The sequence below is a fragment of the Hylobates moloch genome, unplaced genomic scaffold (genome assembly GCF_009828535.3).
Source record: "Hylobates moloch isolate HMO894 unplaced genomic scaffold, HMol_V3 SCAFFOLD_12, whole genome shotgun sequence".
In the NCBI taxonomy this organism is placed as follows: domain Eukaryota; kingdom Metazoa; phylum Chordata; class Mammalia; order Primates; family Hylobatidae; genus Hylobates; species Hylobates moloch.
Window position 1 is genome coordinate 54,789,312 of NW_026652287.1, and position 15,698 is coordinate 54,805,009.

Below are 15,698 nucleotides of genomic sequence, written 5' to 3' on the forward strand. Positions count from 1 at the left end.
AAGGTTGTCTTTTGATGTCATAAACATGATAAGGATGCTGCTGTCAACGTTTTTATTAAACATTGCATTTATGGCTCCAGCCAACAAAATAAAATGAGAAATTAGTATTACAATTATATTGGCAAAGCAGAACTAGTCAATAAACTAGTACCTAAACAACTGGTTCTGCCTAGGTAGATTGAACCTCTGCAAAGCAACTCACACAAAAATTGTTCACATAGATCGAGGATTTAAAACTTTTGGGAGAAAATAGAGGATAACATCGTTTTTATTAAGGGAGGTGACCACGCCTCATATTGTCTTATGCCCAATTTCTGCCTCCAAAGAAAAAAGAAGTAAAAACTAAAAGGCAGAAATGAAATCCACAGGCACACAGCCCAGCGCCATGCCCTGGGCCTGGTAGTTAAAGATCGACCCCTAACCTAACCAGTTATGTTATCTATAGATTCCAGACATTCTATGGAAAAGCATTGTGAAAATCCCTGTCCTGTTCTGTTCCGTTCTGATTACTGGTGCATGCAGCCCCCAGTCATGTACCCCCTGCTTTCTCAATCAATCACGACCCCCTCACGCGGACCCCCTTAGAGTTGTAAGCCCTTAAAAGGGACAAGAATTGCTCACTCGGGGAGCTCGGTTTTTGGAGATGTGAGTCTTGCTGAAGCTCCTGGCCAAATAAAGCCCTTCCTTCTTTAACTCGCTGTTTGAGAGGTTTTGTCTGCAGCTTGTCCTGCTACATTATAACTGTGGGGTAAAAAGACTTATTAAACATATAGAAATAGTGCATAGGCTGGGTACAGTTGCTGATGCCTGTAATATCAGCACTTTGTGAGCTCCAGGTGGGTGGATTACTTCTGGTCAGAAGTTCAAGACCAGCCGGGCCAAAATGGTGAAAGCCCATCTCTACTAAAAACACAAAAATTAGCAAAGTGTGGTGGTGGCACATGTCTGTAGTCTCAGCTACTACTCAGAAGGCTGAGGCATGAGCATCACTTGAACCAGGAAAGCAGAGGTTGCAGTAAGCTGAGATTGTGCCATTGCACTCCACCCTGGGCGACAGAGTGAGACTTTGTCTCAAAAAAAAAAAAAAAAGCATGAAAATATTTATAAATTAGACTATATCAATTTTAAGAATGTTCAATTATCAAAATCTTATAAAAGCATGTTTTAGTAAAGATAGTGGAAAAGCACACCATAACTGGGAGAAAATATTTTAAAAACACATATTACAGGCCAGGTGCGGTGGCTCACACCTGTAATCCCAGCACTTTGGGAGGCTGAGGCAGGCAGATCACAAGGTCAGGAGTTCAAGACCAGCCTGGCCAATATAGTGAAACCCCATCTCTACTAAAAATACAAAAACTTAGCAGGCGTGGTAGTGGGAGTCTGTAGTCCCAGCTACTCGGGAGGTTGAGGCAGGAGAATCACTTGAACCCAGGAAGCGGAGGTTGCAGTGAGTCAAGATCGCGCCACTGCACTCCAGCCTGAGGGACAGAGCAAGACTCCATCTAAAAAAAAAAACAAAACAAACATGTTACGAAATATCAGCATTTAGAAAATATATATTACAGAATATGTATGCATAAACAAGGAAATGACAAACATTTAAAATAGGACAGATGGCAAATCTTAAAACAAGAACTTATAAAAATTGCTAACTCTATTAGTAAGCATGGAAATGCTAATTCAAGCTACAAATGATACACTTTCTTTTCTTTTTTTTTTTTTTTTGAGACAGAGTCTTGCTCCGTCACCCAGGCTGGAGTGCAGTGGCGTGATCTCGGCTCACTGCAACCTCCACCTCCCAGGTTCACGCCTTTCTCCTGCCTCAGCCTCCCGAGTAGCTGACTACAGGCGCTCGCCACCATGCCTGGCTAATTTTTTATATTTTTAGTAGAGACGGGGTTCTGCCGTGTTAGCCAGGCTGGTCTTGATCTCCTGACCTCGTGATCCTCCTGCCTCGGCCTCCCAAAGTGCTGGGATTACAGGCGTGAGCCACCGCGCCTGGCTACAATTTGATGTTTTCAAGTAGCTAGAAGTCTTGCTTTAATCAAATTTTTGGAAATAGTTGACTAACTTTATATTATTTTGTGTATGGTGCATTCAAAATGTTCTAGTGTAACCTAATATTGATTGATGATGGGTAAGCAAATTTTTCAAAAATCTTATAGGCCTATTAAATTGTTGAAGTTTTTGTTTTGTTTTGTTTTTTAGATGAAGTCTCAATCTTGTCCCCCAGGCTGGAGTGCAATGGCGCGATCTCAGCTCACTGCAACCTCTGCCTCCCAGGTTCAAGCGATTCTCCTGCCTCAGCCTCCTGAGTAGCTAGGATTACAGGCGCCTGCCACCTTGTTGTTGTTGTTGTTGTTGTTTTTGAGACAGAGTATCGCTCTTTCACCCAGGCTGGAGTGCAGTGGCATGGTCTCAGCTCAGTGCAACCTCCGCCTCCCGGGTTCAAGCGATTATCCTGCCTCAGCCTCCTGAGTAGCTAGGATTACAGGCGCCTGCCACCACACCTGGCTGATTTTTATATTTTTAGTAGAGACGGGTTTTCACCATGTTAGCCTGGCTGGTCTTGAACTCCTGACCTCAGGTGATCCTCCTACCTAGGCATCCCAAAGTGCTGGGATTACCTGCATTAGCCACGGTGCCTGGGCTCTATTATTTATTTGAATGATATATAATACAGTTTATACATTTAAAGTAAAACCACCAGGTAAAATGAGCTCTGACTTAATATAAAGAAATTGTTACCAAGTTACATATACAGATGGGTGTGGCTCAACAAGATTTTAGACAAAAAAATTGAATGGAACTAATGTGTTTCTATGACAGCCTCTAATGAGCTTATAAATAAATCCAGATTTCAGCACATTTATCCAGTTGCTTTTAGTGCCTCTAAAGGTTGTATGTCAAGAATTTTTATGCTTTTGTCAGAGAAAACAGAATCTGTTGTTACTTAAGAAATCAACTGAAAAGCATTTTATAACCTTGCACCACATAAGAAAAAACTAGTATGTAGTACTAATAAATGTAAGCTAAATCACCTAGAAAATGGTAATCCAGAATGTCACTTTCAATATTTAAGTATTTGAACTTTTGTTTTAAAAATGTTGTAAAATAAAGCGTTTGGTAAGCTTTGTGTAGCATATAGTAGAAATTAAATCTTTAAGCTGGGTGCAGTGGCTCACATCTGTAATCCCAGCACTTTGGGAGGCCGAGGCAGGCAGATCACCTGAGGTCAGGAGTTCAAGATCAGCCTGGCCAACATGGCGAAACCCCATCTCTACTAAAAAATAAAAAAATTAGTTGTGCATGGTGGCGGGCACCTATAACCCCAGCTACTCAGGAGGCCGAGGCAGGGAGAATTGCTTGAATCCAGGAATCAGAAGTTTCAGTGAGCTGAGATCATGCCACTGCACTACAGCCTGGGCGACACATCGAGACTCTGTCTTGGAGAAGAAAAAAAATAATAATAATAAAATAAAATAAATCTTTGGCCGGACACGGTGGCTCATGCCTGTAATCCCAGCACTTTGGGAGGCCGAGGTGGGCGAATCACCTGAGGTCGGGAGTTTGAGACCAGCCTGACCAACATGAAGAAACCCTGTCTCTACTAAAAATACAAAATTAGCCGGGCGTGGTGGCACATACCTGTAATCCCAGCTATTAGGAAGGCTGAGGCAGGAGAATCGCTTGAATCTGGGAGGCGGAGGTTGCAGTGAGCCGAGATCACGCCATTGCACTCCAGCCTGGGCAACAAGAGCGAAACTCCGTCTCAAAAATAAATAAATACATAAAAATAAAAATAAAATAAATCTTTAAAAATGAAAACAGGCTGGGCACAGCGGCTCGCTCATGTAATCCTAGCACTTTGGGAGGCCGAGGCGGGCGGATCACCTGAGGTCAGGAGCTCGAGATCAGCCTGGCCAACATGGTGAAACCCCATCTCTACTAAAAATACAAAAATTAGCGGGACACGGTGGTGCGCACCTGTAATCCCAGCTACTCGGGAGGCTGAGGCTGGAGAATCACTTGAACCCGGGAGACGGGGGTTGCAGTGAGCCAAGATCGCACCATGGCACTCCAGCCTTGGCAACAGAGTGAGACTCCACCGCCACCCCCCCGAAAAAAAACAAAAAAACAAAAAACAAAAACCTACTCAAAAAAAAAAAAAAAAAAAACTAACATTCACCAATGCATACATATTGTTCTTTGTGTTGGGAGAGTCTAAAGCAGAATATTTGGTGAACTTGATACAGTTATTTTTACCATATTGGCATGCTCATTAAATCATTCATATTTAATATGAGTGAAACATTTTCACATCTTAAAATCACTGCTTTGTATTATGAATAATAAATGTGAAGTATTTATCCTCAGAGGATTCTGACTCTCAACACAACATATACGGCAACTCATTTCTTTGGTTCCTCCAAACTGAGGCCTCACAAAGGCTCAAATATGGAGTGAGAAGGACTCAACAACAGCATGCAAAACAAAAAGGATGAGGTAGGATGGTCAGATCTAAGGCTTAGGGAGTGCCTGCGGGATGCCAATATAATGATTGCAGCTATAAAGCATACTGGGTGCAAATCAACATAAAAAGCTGAAAACACCATGGCTTGAATTTGGTAAAAACAGTCTCTGGAATTGTAGCAGCTGTGCCAAAATAATTGAGCAAGAATGACATGTATCTAAGGATTATTAAGGGGAATGTTTACAAGCACACAAATATTTGTTCCAAATCTTATTACAGTAGTAATATTATTTTCCATAATGACAGTTGCCCCAAGCTAAAGATGCCACAGAGAGACTAAGGCAAGCGCCTAATATGTTGTAGGCAGTTAGTTTCAAAATTTAACAAACTTACAATGATTTTATTAATTCAATTGAACTCTATTTCATGTATAAATTTCACTAAAAGGCACTATCTAGTAGCTATTTCTCTCAGTTTTTCTGGAGTTTTTCTGTTGCTTGATTCCCAATCAACCTTACTTGAATCCCAGTCATTTCTAAAGCTTCAGATGTAAGAACAGAAAAATAGCAGAAATGAAGCCAAGTTACCGCAAACAGTCCACGTCTAATACATTTGGTTTCCCACACGAACCAAAAACCCCCACGAGCTAAACAACAGTGGGTTTAAAATTCAACCTAAATTCAATAGCAGTCACAGCCATATGTAAAAATTAGCAAATCACAATGTAGAAACCTTTAGTCTGTTATTGCATTGTTATTCTTAAATATTTACTATATTTAGACAAGACTTTCAGTAAAAAGTACTTATAGCTAGCTACCATGTATGAATTAAAACAGCCCTGGGGGAAATAGTATTTTTTATTAATGATGAAGACTGAAGCTCCAAGGATGTAAAATAATTTCTACTAGGCACACAGCTAATGACCCAAATCAAGCTCACATATGTTTGATTTTAAAAATTTTAATTCTCTCACTGTTGACAATGTTGACAAAATTTTCAATCATAGTTTCAGTGTTGGTGCTTGAGAATAAATCACAACAAGTACTACTGAGGGAGGATGGGTAGTCAAGAAAGTGATTGTGTCCTTAGGATGCAGCAACCATGGCAATTGCATGGTGACTGCATATTGTCAACACAATAAGCCCCAGCATTTGCTTTGTATTCCAGCTCATTCAAGCAAAGCTCTCTCCAATAGGAAAATTTTCCTATAAAGAGCATGCACATTTTTATTTTACCTGTCCTCAGACTGACCTGACCTCTTACTCATTATTAATAGTAAAAAACCATGCCCATGGGTAGAGATTTAGAATGTCATTGAGACATGTGACATATGAAGAAGCATGTACAGCCACTGTGTATGTGCACCAAGTTGAACACCCAGAACATGCTTACTAGTAACACCTCTCCCACCTCCTTATAAATAATTGTGTAAGGCTCCCATAAGTGGAGTCTCCCTAGTTCCTTTCTTTCCTGTCTCATTTTTACAGCCTGTCTTGAATCCCTTTGTTTCAGGGTGTACTGGCTATTCTGCATCTGTTTTTTTTTTTTTTGAGGTGGAGTCATGCTCTGTCGCCCAGGCTGGAGTGCAGTGGTGTGAACTCGGCTCACTGCAACCTCCGCCTACCAGGTTCAAGAGATTCTCCTGCCTCAGCCTCCTGAGTAGTTGGGACTACAGGCATGTGCCACCACGTCAGGCTAATTTATTTTTATTTTTATTTTTAGTAGAGAAGGCGTTTCACCATGTTAGCCAGGCTGGTCCCGAACTCCTTACCTCAAGCAATCTGCCCTCCTCGCTCTCCCAAAGGGCTGGGATTACAGGTGTGAGCCACCACGCCTAGCCTGCACCTAACTTTTAAAAGTCCTTCTGTTTTGCAATAAATTACCCTATGCTGCATCTCCTTTGTTGTGTGTCTCATGTTTCAGTTTCTTTTTTTTAACTTAGAAGACAAAAACTGAGGTCTCACAACAGCCATTAACACTATCGCACTTTGTTTTGTATTTTTTATTATAAACATTTTATTCTCTGTTATGTCAATATTCACATTTCAAACAGCCAATTTATATTGAAGTCTACTATATAACAATGCTAAATTGAAAATTTAAATGATCAGGCAGGGCACGGTGGCTCACACCTGTAATTCCAACACTTTGGGAGGCCGAGGTGGGCGGATCACAAGGTCAGGAGATCGAGAGGATCCTGGCTAACACGGTGAAACCCCGTCTCTACTAAAGATACAACAAATTAGCCGGGCGTGGTGGTGGGCGCCTGTAGTCCCAGCTACTTGGGAGGCTGAGGCAGGAGAATGGTGTGAACCCGGGAGGCGGAGCTTGCAGTGAGCCGAGATCGCGCCACTGCATTCCAGCCTGGGCAACAGAGCGAGATTCCGTCTCAAAAAAAAAAAAAAGAAAATTTAAATGATCACAAAATGATTTGTCATAAAAGCATGTATATTTTACAAGTTTCAGCTTTATCACACTATTCAATTTCTTAAAACAATTTCTGAAACAAATAATCAAATATTTTATTTAATGATTTGGATTCAATTCCAAAATAATTTACATTCGTTTATTGTTATATGTACTTTTGACAAAAGTGGATTTGAAAACTAAGAAAAAACTAAAGCATGTTCTTATTTTTGTTTTTTTTTTTTTTTGAGACGGAGACTGGCTCTGTTGCTCAGGCTGGAGTGCAGTGGGTTAATCTCTGCTCATTGCAATCTCCGCCTCCCAGGTTCAAGCAATTCTCCTGCCTCAGCCTCCTGAGTAGCTGGAATTACAGGCAGACGCCACCACGCCCGGCTGATTTTTGTATTTTTAGTAGAGACGGGGTTTCACCATGATGGCCAGGCTGGTCTCGAACTCCTGACCTCGTGTTTCACCTGCCTCGGCCTCCCAAAGTGCTGGGATTACAAGTGTGAGCCACCGCGCCCTGCTAAAGCATGTTTTTAAAGGTTCGAGGGACTTAAGCTTAGAGGCACAAATGCTCTGTAGTAAAATAAATAAAGTCTGATTTTTAATCAATATTTTAATAGTTTTTTTTTTGAGACGGAGTCTCGCTCTGTCGCCCAGGCTGGAGTGCAGTGGCGCGATCTCGGCTCACTGCAAGCTCCGCCTCCCGGGTTCACGCCATTCTCCTGCCTCAGCCTCTCCGAGTAGCTGGGACTACAGGCGCCCGCCACCGCGCCCGGCTAATTTGTTTATATTTTTAGTAGAGACGGGGTTTCACCGTGGTCTTGATCTCCTGACCTCACGATCCGCCCGCCTCGGCCTCCCAAAGTGCTGGGATTACAAGCATGAGCCACCGCGCCCGGCCAATATTTTAATAGTTTTATGTCTGAGCACTTAAGCCTCAAGAACAGGACTCTGGATGATGTTGAGGGAATATTTAAATGGATAAAATAGAAAGTGATCATCGGAGTCTAACAAGTGATGGATACAGCAACATAATACTTGACAAAACCATTCAGGGTGTGTTTGACAAACAAGGTTATACAGGAGCTGCACTGCATGATTAATGTAAAGTGTTTTCTCTCTAACTTTAGTCTTATCAGTCTTACAAATATCACATACTCACATACACAGAATAATTAACTTTTTTTCCTGGAAGGCAGTGTTTCATCTTTTATTATATCTGTTTCACATTGCTGTATTGATGCTGTTGAAGTACACTCTCTTTCACCAGAAGATTACCTGTGTGAATTTGAATAGACTGACACTGGAGAGGACCAGCTCAGCACACTCACTTGACCTGTCTTGCTTTTCAGGCAGTTAAAATGCCTTTGAAGAGTGAAAATATACTGACTGCTGATTATGCAGAAAGTTTTATATTAAAAAGCTTGCCAATTGTTTGAAAATTACATTGCATGGTCTTTTAAAATGTAGAATGCATAAAAATACTGCACAACAAAATAGAAATGATGGAGTTGGCCACAAAGGACAGCCAAATCTGCATATAGCAATACAGAAAAGTATGTATCTACTGCCAGAGTGAGGTAACTTGAAGTATTTAAGAGATGTTCTCTAAGAATCTAAAATTACTTTTAGTTTCAGTGTCTATGTTTTTTAAGCATTTTTAATTTTTGAAAAATGTTTAAATGTGTCCATTGTTTTATTCATAGAAATAAAAGCGGAAGGAAAAAAGAGGTATAAAAACAAATGAAATAGAAGGAAGAAAGTGGATTACTCACAATAGCTAAGGTATAGAATCAACCTAAGTGTCCATCAACCAGTGAATGAATAAAGAAATTATGGTAGATTTACAGAATGGAATGATATCCATTTCTTTAAAATAGAAAGTCTTGTTATTTGCAACAACATTGATAAACCTAGAGAAGATTATGCTAAGGAAAAGAAGCCAGCACAGAATAAAAGTATATCACATGATCTCATTTCTATGTAGAGTGTAAAAAAGTTTAAATTCATAGAGGCAGAAAGTAGAATGATAATTGCCTGGGGCTGGAGGAGATGTTGATCAAAAATAATAGGTCTTGTCTACATCTCTTAAGTTAACAAATAAGTTATTCTCCTCTCAAATTGGATTAACCAGGGAATTGAATCATACACTGGAAGAATCAATACTGAAGAAATAACACATTTGTTATAGCAATGATGGTTGTATACCGAAATTTCAAAAATAATATATTCTCTGCTTAGATCACCATGCCCTGTCGGTTTTCTTTTTCTGGTTAAGAGGACGTCTTCATGATCTTTCACGGATCATATTTTCTTTCATTTTCTATCTGCATTCTCCTTTCTTCAAAGAATGGATGAAAAAAAAACGATGCAGAGACGACACATTTGCATCTTACCCACACATCACTTTTACTATTAGGCAAAGTGGGTAAGCAAAATAGGTATATGCATGAATAAAGTGCTTGTGGTAAAATAATCATTTTGTTGATTTCTATAGAGCTCAGGTTATAGACCAAAAGCTAGCAAATATACAGCAGAAAAGAATATTATTTGAAATAAGAATACTGTGAATGACATTATTCTGTCAATAGAAGTAAAAACATAACCTTATCCTAATAGTCTCACCTATATTTGTACATCAAATTCTTTTTATTAAAAATTGTATTTCATATAAATATGCAACTTATATCACCTTTTTTACCATTTCAATGTCTTCTCCACTCTATATTAGTGGAAAACAGGCCAGCTGGTCCCGGGAATGATAAAGAGCACTTGTTTGGGTGATACTCCTGTGTCAAATACCGTTATTTGGCCCAAAGTACTGGTTTTCTATTTTTCTCTACATTTAGTAATAAAATAAAATTCTTAGCTAAGAAGTCTTGATCTCATTCAAATATGTTTTATGGAATATGGCTGACATTTAAGAGTCACTGACTTATCTTGAATATTGGCTTTTTTATGAATTCAAATTGAGTACTATAAATAATCTTTTACTAAAAGCCTTTGCAGAGTAAGATTCATAAAATTTCTTTATAGTATAAAAGGAATATGTTAACCATGCTTCCAGTAATCACTCTGACCACAGCATTCTCAATTTCCAGTACTCACCCTGAGTCACTCGGGAAATTGGTATTTGTAAACAGGCAGAATAAGGTGCTGCTGAGTGGAGGTGCACCACACTGCACATAATGCTTTCCACATGCACCTCTTAGGCTCTTAATTTAATTGGACTGTTATTTATATGGCTAGATACCTACTCAACCTAATCATTTTTTTTTTTTTTTTTTTTGAGACGGAGTCTCGCTCTGTTGCCCAGGCTGGAGTGCAGTGGCGCGATCTCGGCTCACTGCAAGCTCCGCCACCCGGGTTCACGCCATTCTCCTGCCTCAGCCTCCCGAATAGCTGGGACTACAGACGCCTGCCACCGCGCCCGGCTAATTTTTTTGTATTTTTGGTAGAGATGCGGTTTCACCGTGTTAGCCAGGATGGTCTCCATCTCCTGACCTCGTGATCCGCCCGCCTCGGCCTCCCAAAGTGCTGGGATTAAAGGCTTGAGCCACCGCGCCCGGCCTAATCATACTATTTTTTAGTAGCTCATGACATGTGTTACCCATTAGTCCTATACAACTATTTGACTGGCTGAAAAGTATTTTGTTAATTTACTTTAAATTGAGAGACTAGATTTGCGATCTTCAATCTTTCAGTGTTAAAGCAAATCAGAGAAGCACAATGCATGTAGAATGCTCCTTCCCTTTTCTTTTTGTTGTTGTTGGTGTTGAGACGGACTTCTGCACTGTCATCCGGGCTGGAGTGCAATGGCGCGATTCGGCTCACTGCAGCCTCTGCCTCCCGGGTTCAAGCGGTTCTCCTGTCTCAGCCTCCCGAGTAGCTGAGATTACAGGTGCCTGCCACCACGCCCAGCTAATTTTTTTGTTTTTTGTAGAGACAGGGTTTCACTATGTTGGCCAGGCTGGTCTTGGACTCCTGACCTCGTGATCTGCCTGCCTCGGCCTCCCAAAGTGCTAGGATTACAGGCGTGATAGAATGCAGTTTCCTGCCCACTATAATTCTTCTTTACATAGAATATATTCCATTCAAACTATTTAGCCAGGATTTTAGATTTCAAAAGGTCAAGAACTTAATAATTGAGTGAAGCCAAAATATTGTCTTTGCTTCCTGTTAGCAATCTAGCCATTTCAAAAAGCACAGCAATTATGCCAAGCCATTGAAAGCATGTAGTTAACTTTATCCCATTTCAAAAATTGTTATTTTTATGTTAATTTAAGAGGAACTATCTACATAACTTTACATGCATTCAAGAAATATTTATATTAGCTGGATGCAGTAGCTCACATCTGTAATCCCAGCACTTTGGGGGCCGAGGAGGTAGGATCATATGAGGTCAGGAGTTCGAGACCAGCCTGGCTGACATGGAAAAGCTCCGTATCTACTAAAACTACAAAAATTATCTGGGCATAATGATGCACGTCTTTAATCCCAGCTATTGAGGAGGCTGAAGCATGAGATTCTCTTGAACCTGAGAGGCAGAGGTTGCAGTGAGCCAAGATTGCACCACTGCACTCTAGCCTGAGCAACAGAGCAAGACTCTGTCACAAATACATTTTTTTAAAACTTAACTTGTCATAATTTGTTATTAATATACAAAGACAACAAACTTTTAAAACATTACATTTACTAAGATTCTGGCAATAAGACACAGCATACCAGGCTTGCCACTCAACTTGTTATTATAAGTCTCAGCTTCAATATGAAGTTGTTTTTTTTTTTAAAATCAAAACCCTGCTTTTTACATGCTAAGTATCTCGGCAAGTAGGCCATTAAACATAGTAATGAACTTAAGACAGCAAGAGTGAGGAGTTAACAAAAGCTAAACAATGCAGCCTAAACAAAATTCATACAAAAAAATAAACTATCACTGGTTACATAAAATTTTCCTGACTGGTTAAAACTTAGTATAAAACATGCATTTTAGAATCTTTAGCTATCAAGTTCAAAAAGTACCAGTGTCTATTTAAAGTAATTCCTCTCCCAAGCCAAAATGTAGTCAAAATTAATTCAAATGACATAAAACATTCTAATGCTAAAAAATATTCATTATTACTGAAGTGGAGGTAAATCCCAGAGCTTTTGGGGCTTTCTCATGCTGCAAATGACTGTTTCTCTGGTTCACTCAAAGCAGCATATGACAGCATCCAAAGATAACACTAAGCTCAGTAAAGGGCAAGACTGCTGGTAGCCAGCTCTGACCTCCCCGTGAAGCACGGCTACTGTGTCCATAATACAGGATGTATGAGGATAAAAGGCACACTATTCTGCTAGCTAAAGAGATAGCAAACCGCCCCGCCAACCCTAAAAGCTCCTTCCCCAGGTAAGTAAAAGTATATGAGGGGAAAAAATCAAAATACACTTATCTACAGAGTAAGGGTTTTGAAATATTAATGTAATCCCTCCTTCAAAAATTTTAACTAGCGTCATCTGGTCATTTCTGATTACATCTTAAAGATGTATCCAGATTCAATTTCTGTTGGTTATCCTTAGACACTTCTAGTCAAAAGTATTAATTTTATTCCCAAATATCTTAACCACTAGTATGACTGCAGTGTATTATCTCCCAGAGTTATCAAGCACTGGAAGAGAAAAAAATAGATGTTCAAGCAGCAGGCAACATTTATGGCCCTTTCACACAGTGGCATCTGACTGGCTACTGAACAGTCCAGGAATAATTCTAAAAACAAGAAAATTCATGCATTTTAGTAAATATGTTGTAGTTTTCACAGTTGAAATTTCCTCAGACATTGCACTTTCTTTATAAGGGAATCCTGATTTTTCTTAATGTTATGGAGAGTCAGGACTTGAACTAGCAGCCTTCTTTTTCTTCTTCTTACTGTGTTTCTTATGCTTCTTTTTCTTGTTTTTTTTTTTTTTTTTTTTTTTTTTTTTTTTTTTTTTTTTTTTTTTTCTGTTGCTTTTTCTCGTTCTTCACTGCTTTTCTTCTTTTTTGCTCACACCTCCTCAATATACTCTAATTCTGACAAGGACTGAGATGATAAAGGTTTATCTTCAGAATACATCTTTCTTTTTTTGCTGAGTCCTTTAATATCCTTTTCTTTCTCAGTTCCATCTTTTGACTTCTTTTTCTTTTTTAAACTATCCTTACTGTCTGATTCAGTTTCTGACATGGAGCTTTCAGAAGATTTATGTGCACGGTTCTTCTTTTTCTTTCTCCGTTTTCCTTGTTTCTTATCCTCATCTTCAGAATCAGAACCTACCAGATTTCTTCTTTTTTCTTTCTTTTTTTGGATGAGCTCTCACTTTCACTTAACAATTTCTCCCTGTGTTTTTCCAGTTCTTTCTTCCAGTTCAGGTAGGCCTTGGTTGATTCAGATAATCCTGTATTGTTGGCCCTGACGACTGGATTGGACCCCTTGATCTCGCCATTGCTATTGGGTTCATATAGGCCACCCGATTGTCCCGCTTCCCCATGGTGCTGGATTGAGCGCACAGTGGCACGCCGAGGGAAACCGGGCCGGAGAGACGGCGGAAGAGGGTCCGCCGCAGGTCCTCTTGCCGCCTCCCCACTCCCACTCCCAGTAAATTTTCATATTAAGGTATTTAATGTTCAATATCGTATGACAGTATAGTGGAATCCTCAAAAGTGAGCAGAAGTTTATTATTAATAAATTTATTAGGCCAGGTGCGGTAGCTCACATCTGTAATCCCAGCACTTTGGGAGGCCAAAGCGGGTGGATCATGAGGTCAGTTCAAGACCAGCCTGGCCAACATGGTGAAACCCTGTCTCTACTAAAAATACAAAATTAGCCAGGTGTGGTGGCGCATCTGTAATCCCAGCTACTCAGGAGACTGAGGCAGAAGAATCGCCTGAGCCTGGGAGGTGGAGGCTGCATTGAGGTGAGATTGCACCACTGCACTCCAGCCTGGGCAACAGTGAGGCTCTGTCTCAAAATACATAAAATAAATCAATCAATAAAATTATCTTTTTCAAAGTTTTTCAATTGTTAAAGAATCAGGTATGCTTTTCACGGTAAGTTCAATTTTAGGAGGGTACCCACTGGTCTCCATGGTATTTCTGTAATGGATAGTGTAAAACTGGGTCACCAGAATTATGCAGACATGCTCATTTAATCAGAATGAGTTCAGCCTTCGTGGTGGAGTATTGGTATCTCAGGAGCCGATCATTCACTACAACTTAGTAAATATTGCTCCATAATCCCAGTGAATTCTTTCAACCACGTTTCCTTTTTTCTCTCATTGATGTGGTCATGTTGTGGTCTCCTGTTTATCTTAAGCTATCCCAGATGAGAGGTGATTATTTATTGCATGAATGAGACCCCCTTTTTTTCCTCTTCCTTGGGATCCTCCTGCCCTCCCTACTGGAAGCAACATGTGAGAGGCAGGAATTATGACAATATACAAATATATTTCCTGCCAGGGGACCACCATAAGATAGCTTGAAACATGACCCATCTAGAAGTCACTTACTTCCAGGCCAGCAAGGGTGTTTTTCTATGATGTGTCTTTTTCTCTTAAAAGCATCTCTAATTAAGTTTAGCCCAATCAGGATAATCTCCCTTTTGATAAACACAAAGTCAACACATTAATAACCTAATTTCACGAGTAATTAATTTCCTAACACAGTAAATCACTTTTTTTTTTGAGATGGAGTCTCGCTCTGTGGTCCAGGCTGGAGTGCAGTGGCATGATCTCGGCTCACTGCAACCTTCACCTCACAGATTCAAGTGATTCTCCTGTCTGAGCCTCCAGAGTAGCTGGGATTGCAGGCGCCCTCCACCATGCTTGGCTAACTTTTGTATTTTCAGTAGAGATGGGGTTTCACCATGTTGGCCAGGCTGGTCTCGAACTCCTGACCTCAGGTGATCCACCTGTCTCTGCCTCCCAAAGTGTTGGGATTATAGGCGTGAGCCACCACGTCCGGCCAGTCACACACTTTTTTATACTAAAAAGATAATACTGCAGGTGTGCAACAGCTGGGAATCCTGCGGATCGTCTTAGAATTTTGCCTATCCACCTGAATAGACTTTTCTTTTTTTTGAGATGGAGTTTCACTCTTGTCACCCAGGCTGGAGTGCAATAGTGTGATCTTGGCTCACTGCAACCTCCACCTCTCTGGTTCAAGCAATTCTCCTGCATCAGCCTCCTGAGTAGCTGGGATTACAGGCAGCCACCACCACGCACGGCTAATTTTTGTATTTTTAGTAGAGACAAGGTTTTGCCACGTTGGCCAGGCTGGTCTCGAACTCCTGACCTCAGGTGATCCACCCACCTCGGCCTCCCAAACTGCTGGGATTACAGGTGTGAGCCACCGTGCCCAGGCCTGAATAGACTTTCAAATTCTTTCAGTTGCTTATCTAAGTAAACAAAGATATCTACAAATAATAATTAACTACATTCCAATTTAATTCATTATGAACCTTTTTTCTGGCTTAATTTCTTCATGTACCATTTTATAGATTCACACATGCATATATAACAATGAAATTGTGTCCAATTATTCCATTTTTATTAATTTGTATTATAAATGAGTATTAAAATAATTATTTCTTTTCTGTTTGAAGGGTTTGTTTGTTGTTCTTTTTTTCTTTTTTTTTTGAGACAGAGTCTCACCCTGTTGCCCAGGCTGGAGTGCAGTGGCGGGATCTCGGCTCACTGCAACCTCCACCTCCCGAGTTCAAGCGATTCTCCTGCCTCAGCCTCCTGGGTAGCTGGGATTACAGGTGCGTGCCACCACGCCCGCCTAATTTTGGGGGTT

The 15,698-nt window shown here is 40.4% G+C and overlaps 1 pseudogene; it reads right to left on the reverse strand.

Annotated features, from left to right (window-relative positions):
- Window positions 1-12,263: 12,263 nt before the first annotated feature.
- LOC116478802 (protein FAM133B-like) lies at window positions 12,264-13,440 on the reverse strand (annotated as a pseudogene).
- Between the last annotated feature and the right edge of the window lie 2,258 nt (window positions 13,441-15,698).